The sequence below is a fragment of the Littorina saxatilis genome, linkage group LG16 (assembly GCF_037325665.1).
Source record: "Littorina saxatilis isolate snail1 linkage group LG16, US_GU_Lsax_2.0, whole genome shotgun sequence".
Classification (NCBI taxonomy): domain Eukaryota; kingdom Metazoa; phylum Mollusca; class Gastropoda; order Littorinimorpha; family Littorinidae; genus Littorina; species Littorina saxatilis.
In genome coordinates, this window is record NC_090260.1 from 41,064,980 (window position 1) to 41,072,203 (window position 7,224).

The following is a 7,224-nucleotide window of genomic DNA, read 5'->3' on the forward strand; positions in this document are numbered from 1 at the left end:
GAAAGACAAGCGCAGCGTGAGCGTGAAGAACGACAAGCGCAGCGTGAGCGTGAAGAAAGAGAAAGAGAAGCACAGCGTGAAGAAAGGCAAATGGAGCTGAAACGCTTAGAGCTCCAGATAGAAATGGAGACGAAGCGCTTAGAGCTTCAGACAGAAATGGTGCGTGTTCAAAATGAGCACGAGGCACCACGCCAAAGAGATAACCAGCAGCAAATGCTACACAGGGCACCGAAACTTCCAGCATTCGCTGACGGGAAGGACCAAATCGACTGCTACCTTGCAAGATTCGAGAGGTTCGCTGAGAGTGCTAGATGGCAGCGCGACGACTGGGCGATTCAACTCAGCGCACATTTGACTGGGGCAGCACTTGAGGTCTACACTAGACTCTCAAATGATGACGCCAGAGACTATGATGTACTGAAGGAAGCTCTGTTGCGTTGCTACAACTTCACTGAAAGGGGCTACCGTCAACGCTTCCGCGAATGCCAGCCATTGTCTGGAGAGACACCGAGCCAGTTTGTGGAGCGTCTGTCGTCATACCTGCAGAAGTGGGTGGAGTTATCAGGTGAAGAGCAGTCATACGAGAGTCTGCGGGACTTGATCGTGAAGGAGCAGTTCCTAAATGCCTGCCCGAAGGACCTGGCGACCCGCTTGGAAGAGCAAAAACTGCGGGGCTTGAAGGACATTACTGATACTGCTGAGCGTTATCTCATTGCTCATGGAAGGACCCTGGGGACGTCAAAGTCATCGAAACCTTTCCAGAAGAGCGGGAACCAGGGAAACCAACCTGCCAAGGGACAAACTGAGTCCGCACCATCATCCAATGAAGGGCAGAACATAACGTGTTTCCATTGCAATGCCAAGGGTCACCGAGTCGCCAACTGTCCCCAAAAGAAAAATAACGGACATGTCAATGACAAAGCGCAAGAACATCGACGGAGATATTACGACAACAAGAGGCAAACGAGTGGCTCGAACCAACAAGTATGTGCGAGCAGCGTCATACTTCCAAGGGCTGCCGAGCAAGTGGATACACCATCGGACGTGGAAGAATGTATATCTGATGGCCAGCTTCTACTCGCCAATGGCAAGTCAATCTCTGTCGTCGCCAGCGCAGCTGTGTCAGTGTCGAACATGCCCGTGTCGAAGGGATTTGTTGAGAAGCAGGAAGTGACTGTTCTCAGAGATTCGGGCTGCAATGGAGTCATTGTCAAAGAGGATCTGGTGCCAACAGAGAAGTTCACTGGTGACTTCAAGTGGACGCTCATGGCTGACAGCAAATGCGTGAGGGCACCAGTGGCAAAGATCCAGATAGATACTCCATACTTCACCGGAGAAGTTGAGGCCGTCTGCCTGAAGAAGCCCTTGTACGATCTATTAATTGGGAACATTGGGGGTGCGAGACGTCCTGATGACCCTGATGTCGAATGGAGAATGGGCTCAGCTCAGCCTGCTGTTGAGGAGGAAGACCCACTGCCATTCGCGAATGAAGATATCAGCGAACTGTTACGAGATGACAGAGCAACTGTGCATCGCCGCGACCAGCCGCAGGTTGTAAGCGCTGTGACGACCAGAGCCCAGGCGAAGAAGGACAAAACAACTACGCCACTCAGGGTCACCAACAGCTCTGCAACTGCTGTCGTGGACAGGGATCAGCTGATTCAGCTACAGGAAGCTGATTCGACCTTAACAAAGTACAGGAGTCGTCCTGTCAAGGAGATGACTAAGGGCGAAGGCACTGTGCAATTTGAAGTGAAGGCCAAGATTCTGTACAGAGTGTTCCAGCACGCGAGAGTCAACGGTGGGAAGCCATTACGTCAAGTTCTGGTGCCTCAACCACTTAGGCGCCAGGTGATGGAGGTGGCCCACGACTCTATTATGGGAGGTCACCTGGGGGTCAAGAAGACATCGGACAGAATCCAGGCTGCGTTTTACTGGCCAGGACTGCATGCAGATGTGACTCGATTCTGCCGATCGTGCGATATTTGCCAGAAAACCATACCTCGAGGAAGGGTCCCGAAAGTGCCGTTGCAGAAGATGCCTTTGATCGACCGACCTTTCAAGAGGGTGGCCATTGACCTCATCGGCGAGATCAAACCGCCAAGTGAAGAGGGTCATCGTTGGGTACTGACCCTGGTAGACTCTGCAACCAGATACCCAGAAGCCGTGCCTCTGAAGAAAATTGACACCGAGACTGTTGCCGAGGCACTTGTGGACATTTTCAGCAGAATTGGGGTTCCTGAAGAGATCCTCACAGATCTGGGGACACAGTTTGTCTCTAAATGCATGGAAGAGGTCAACAGGCTGCTGAGCATTCGTCACTTGACTACGACACCCTATCACCCGATGTGCAATGGGCTGGTCGAAAAATTCAATGCGACGCTGAAGTCCACGCTGAAGAAACTATGCAGTGAGCAGCCAAGGCAGTGGCATCGCTACATCAATGCCTTGCTGTTTGCATACAGGGAGGTGCCACAAGAGTCCACTGGATTCTCCCCGTTCGAGCTGATGTACGGGCGGACCGTGAGAGGCCCGATGCAGATACTAAAGGAATTGTGGACGAAAGATGTGGACACACCTGAAGTGAAGAACAGTTACCAGTACGTGTTCGAGTTGCGAGAGAAACTGGAGGAGACTCTCGAGATTGCTAGAGAAAACTTGAGAAAGTCTCAGGATAGTGGAAAGCACTACTACGACCGCAAAGCCGTAAATAGGAAGTTTACACCAGGTAACAAAGTGCTGATACTGCTTCCCACTGATCACAACAAACTACTGATGCAGTGGAAAGGCCCATACGAGGTTGAGGCCGTGGTAGGGATCAACGACTACAAGGTGAATGTCGGCAAGAAGTCCAAGATCTACCACGCTAACCTCCTGAAACTGTATGTGGAGAGACCTCCGGAAGCAGTACAGGTCGCAGCAAGTGTGGGAGAACCAGCCGAACTAGACGAGTTCGACGGTGAGGAACTACTGGAGTTGGGAGACCTCCACAAGAAAGAGGGAGTGGATGACGTCAAGCTAAGACCTGACCTGACAGAAGATCAGCAGAAGGAGCTGCATGATTTTATGGGCGACTTCACCCATAGGTTCTCTGATGTTCCAGGCTCTACGTCCTTGGTCGAACATGAAGTCCACCTCACATCTGACGTTCCTGTTCGCTCAAAACCATACCCTATCCCGTTTCAGGCTCGGGAATCCTTGAAGAAGGACATCGACAACATGTTGAAGATGGGGGTCGTCCGTGAGTCATCATCCCCTTACTCATCTCCCGTTGTTGTTGTCAAGAAGAAAGACGGCACAAACAGGGTATGCATTGACTTCAGGAAAGTCAATAAGATCACCGTGTTTGACCCTGAACCAATGCCGACGGCAATTGATCTATTCCGACAGTTAACTGGCAGTAAGATCTTCTCAAAGATCGATCTCAGCAAGGGATATTGGCAGATTCCTGTGCGCGAAGATGACATACCAAAGACCGCCTTTGCAACTCCAGACGGAACGTATGAGTGCCTGCGGATGCCTTTTGGCATGGTGAACAGTGGTGCTACCCTGAAGAGGGGAATGCGAAAAATGCTCAAAGGAATGAAGAATGTTGTGTACTACTGGGATGATCTGCTAGTCCACACGGAGACCTTTGCGGAGCATCTGGAGACTTTGAGGGAACTGTTTTCCCGCCTGACAAAAGCTAATCTGACCGTGAGACCCGGCAAGTGCATTTTGGGGACCGACAACGTTGACTTCATAGGACATTCACTGAAGGAAGGTCAAAAGGGGCTTTTGTTGGAAAACGTCACCAAGATCCTCAATGCGCCACGTCCTGAAACCAAGAAGCAGGTGCGATCCTTCCTTGGATTGGCTGGGTACTACAGAGAGTTCATTTCAAACTTCGCCGCCATAACGGCGCCTTTGTCGAACATGACCCGAAAAGGATGCTCCAACCCAATACTCTGGGGACCAGCTCAGGAGAAGGCATACCAGACCGTGCGCGACCTGATGTCACGAGACCCGGTGCTACGCCTTCCTGATACCGCCAAAGAGTTCATCTTGCGTACAGACGCATCGGACGAAGGGATCGGCGCCATGCTGATGCAAGAGCATGGAGGTAAACCGTTTCCGGTCAGCTATGCCAGCAAGAAGCTGTCAGGAGCCGAGAAGAACTACTCGACCATGGAGAAAGAGTGTTTAGCCATCGTGTGGGGAATCAAGAAATTTGAACTCTACCTCCAAGGGGTGAAATTCGTGCTTCAGACTGATCACAAACCCCTCACCTATCTGAACTCTGCGAAGTTTGTGAATAATCGTATCATGAGGTGGGTGATGTACTTGCAGAACTTTGATATGCGAGTGGAATCGATCAAAGGTTCAGACAATGTTGGAGCAGATTTTCTCAGCCGAGTATGTGAGTAAAACTGTGTTCATTCTCCAACAGACTAATGTACATACCTGAATTTCAATCTGTTATGTATACATAATATGTGTACAGGTAGCGTTTCAATGATTGAAAGAAATTAGGTAAATTTCTTCTGGTGTTGGGGGTAATGTTAGGAAACGCTACCGTTGCTGAGCTTTGGTTCGGTTTTGTGTGTTGCATGTAGTTGACTTGTTTGTACTTTGTGGGAAAGTACCGATATTATATTTTGTAAACACAATATTTATGCTTGGACGAGAATGCAGGTGAACTTTCTAGTCCTGTCAAAACAAGTTGTTTACCATGCTGTTTTAGTCGTGAGTTCGTGGCGTTCGTTCGGATTAAGTGCGTCGGCGCTTTTGATGTACGTCATAGAGAATGTCGCTAGTTTAGTCCATGCACGGCTCGTATAATGTAGTTGTATCATGTTCGGTCTGGAATATTCTCGAGATTGAGTATTTACTATATATGCCAGCGCGATTTGTATGTAAAAAAGCTTCTATTTGAGTTCTGCTACGTTGTGCAGTTGTATGTATTGAATGCTGAATAAATCCTCGAACTCAATTTGACGAGTTGTTTTCTGTTGCTGCGAAGACGGGCGACGTAGAATAAAAGAACACAACTATACGACATTTGAGAACTTGTGGCAATCTCGGGTGTCGTGTAACAGCGTGGATGTGTGTATGTGTGTGTGTGTGTGTGCGTGTGTGTGTGTTAGTGTGTGTGTGTATATGTATTATATAAACAATAATATCAGTATATGCAATTCGAATTTCACTGGTGTTGACTGAACAAAAAAACGAAGTTGACGATAATGTTTTGTTGCAGCTCATCGTGCAGCAAGGACCCAGGAAGCGCGGGATCTAGCTCTACAAGGCACTGTTTACCTCTTGTTGTTGCTTGCACGTCTCTGTGTGTGTGTGTGTGTGTGTGTGTGTGTGTGTGTGTGTGTGTGTGTGTGTGTGTGTGTGTGTGTGTGTGTGTGTGTGTGTGTGTGTGAGATAATGAACAAATCTTAATGAAACTGTAAGTGTAAATCCTTCCGGTGATTTCCATGAAGCCCGTCCTTAATTGAGCCCGTAGTCGACTACACGAAGCTTCGCGAAGTCTTTATACCGAAAACTCGCAGCTACGGCGAAGTACTTTGTCCACTACATCGCTTCTCAAGTTTTGACATGCGAAGCTTCGCCGTAGCTCGCAACGAAGTGGTTTTTTTTTTTAAAGAAGAGTGCTCTTCGATTCAATATGGACGACGAAATCAGACTCAATACCGTAGTGAAGAATGAATTAATCGACTTTGGTTGACCCGAAGTACAAGAACTAACCTCCTACCTGTATTATTTCATACTGCAATGCATTGACATGAATGAAACTCGAAATCCTAGCGCTCACGCCGACTGGTCCTAGCCGTGCTCAGTAAACAAAATAGAACACATAACTATGTGTTACCATTAACTTACGTCATCATCAAGTACGTAAAGTACAATTTGTGACGTAAAGTAGGCCTACTCAGAAAGAAGCACACCACGCGCTGGTCGAGACTTCGCACATGCGCTTTCTGGCTAATAAGATTTGAGACGCCAAGACATGAAAAGATGTAACTCTCTTCTCCACTATAGTGCCTTCCCTTGGACTGCCTCGAAGCTTTAATGGAGGGGCGCTGGTTCTGTGCGACGCTTAGTTTTCGAGATAGGTGTGACCTGACGAAGAACAGGACGTCTGTCACGTTTCACTATATCACATAAGGTGATTATGAAACGGTTAATTACTTCTAACTAACTAACACCACAATCCACTCTCGCAGTCATACAATTAAATAGAAACAACAAAAGTATAAGTTTCAGACGCCTGTTTATGTAATAACTCGCCACCTCCCTCGAGACTTCACTCCAAAATATGTTCTTTTACGTTCAAAACGTAAAATACAATGAGGTCACTGACAAAAATGCCAGTTAAAGTATAACAAAATTAATTATAGTAACACGCTGATCCCGTGTATAGCTAGGAAATATATCTGATCTGCCTAAAAGTGCCAATTTATGCAGGTGTCACACACCCCACGTTGTCACCACTCGAATATAATCATAAATATAAAATATGACAACGGTGGTCAACGGGGTGCAAAGACATGGTGCACTTAGCTTTGTTTTGCCACTGGGTGGACGGCCTGTAATTAGTTCACAGTCTCCACAACTGCTCCGTAGAATGTAGTGCCGGCTGGCGTTGTTACGAAGCAGGGAAAAGTGGAGACACCAGGCGCCTCACCCAGTCGCTGGTTAACCGGTTAGCTGGTTACAGATGATCCCGGTTACAGCGTCTGCAGTTAACAGTGTTCCGCAGATAGGCAGCAGAACAGCCAGCAACAGTAGATAGAAAGGCTGCAACAAAAAGCACCGGTGCACTACACATGCCAAGCTACCCCTCAACCTCCACCTTTAAACATGTCATCTATACATATCTCATCGAGCACGTGGGCCTGCACAAACGAACTTTTACAACAACAAATCAGCCATTTCCTTCCTTCTCTCCATATCTGCAAAAACCATATACAGATTAATATTCTAGCGTCACGAAGAGCAAATTATGCGCTCACCTGGAAAGAACAACAGAGTATTTCATTCCACAAACACAGACTCGTCAACAGCGTTAAATAATGATTTATTACCTCAAAAGCCTATGAATGTAGCACTCTCATGGAAAAGAAAACCGCTTCCTCCTTTGAATGGCACCTGCTCGTCAACAGCGATACCCCATTCACCCTCTTGCCGAATACTATATGCGGTGAAGAACCATCCCCGCACGGCGAAGAGAAATTG

At 47.8% G+C, this 7,224-nt stretch overlaps 1 long non-coding RNA gene across 1 annotated transcript in view; it reads left to right on the forward strand.

The window, feature by feature from the left end:
* Positions 1 to 5,298, forward strand: part of LOC138951070 (uncharacterized) — a 54,262-nt gene extending 48,964 nt beyond the window's left edge. The window contains exon 4 of the long non-coding RNA XR_011450975.1: positions 5,237 to 5,298. This is a non-coding gene — a long non-coding RNA (uncharacterized lncRNA). The remainder of the gene's footprint in view (positions 1 to 5,236) is intronic.
* Positions 5,299 to 7,224: the final 1,926 nt, after the last annotated feature.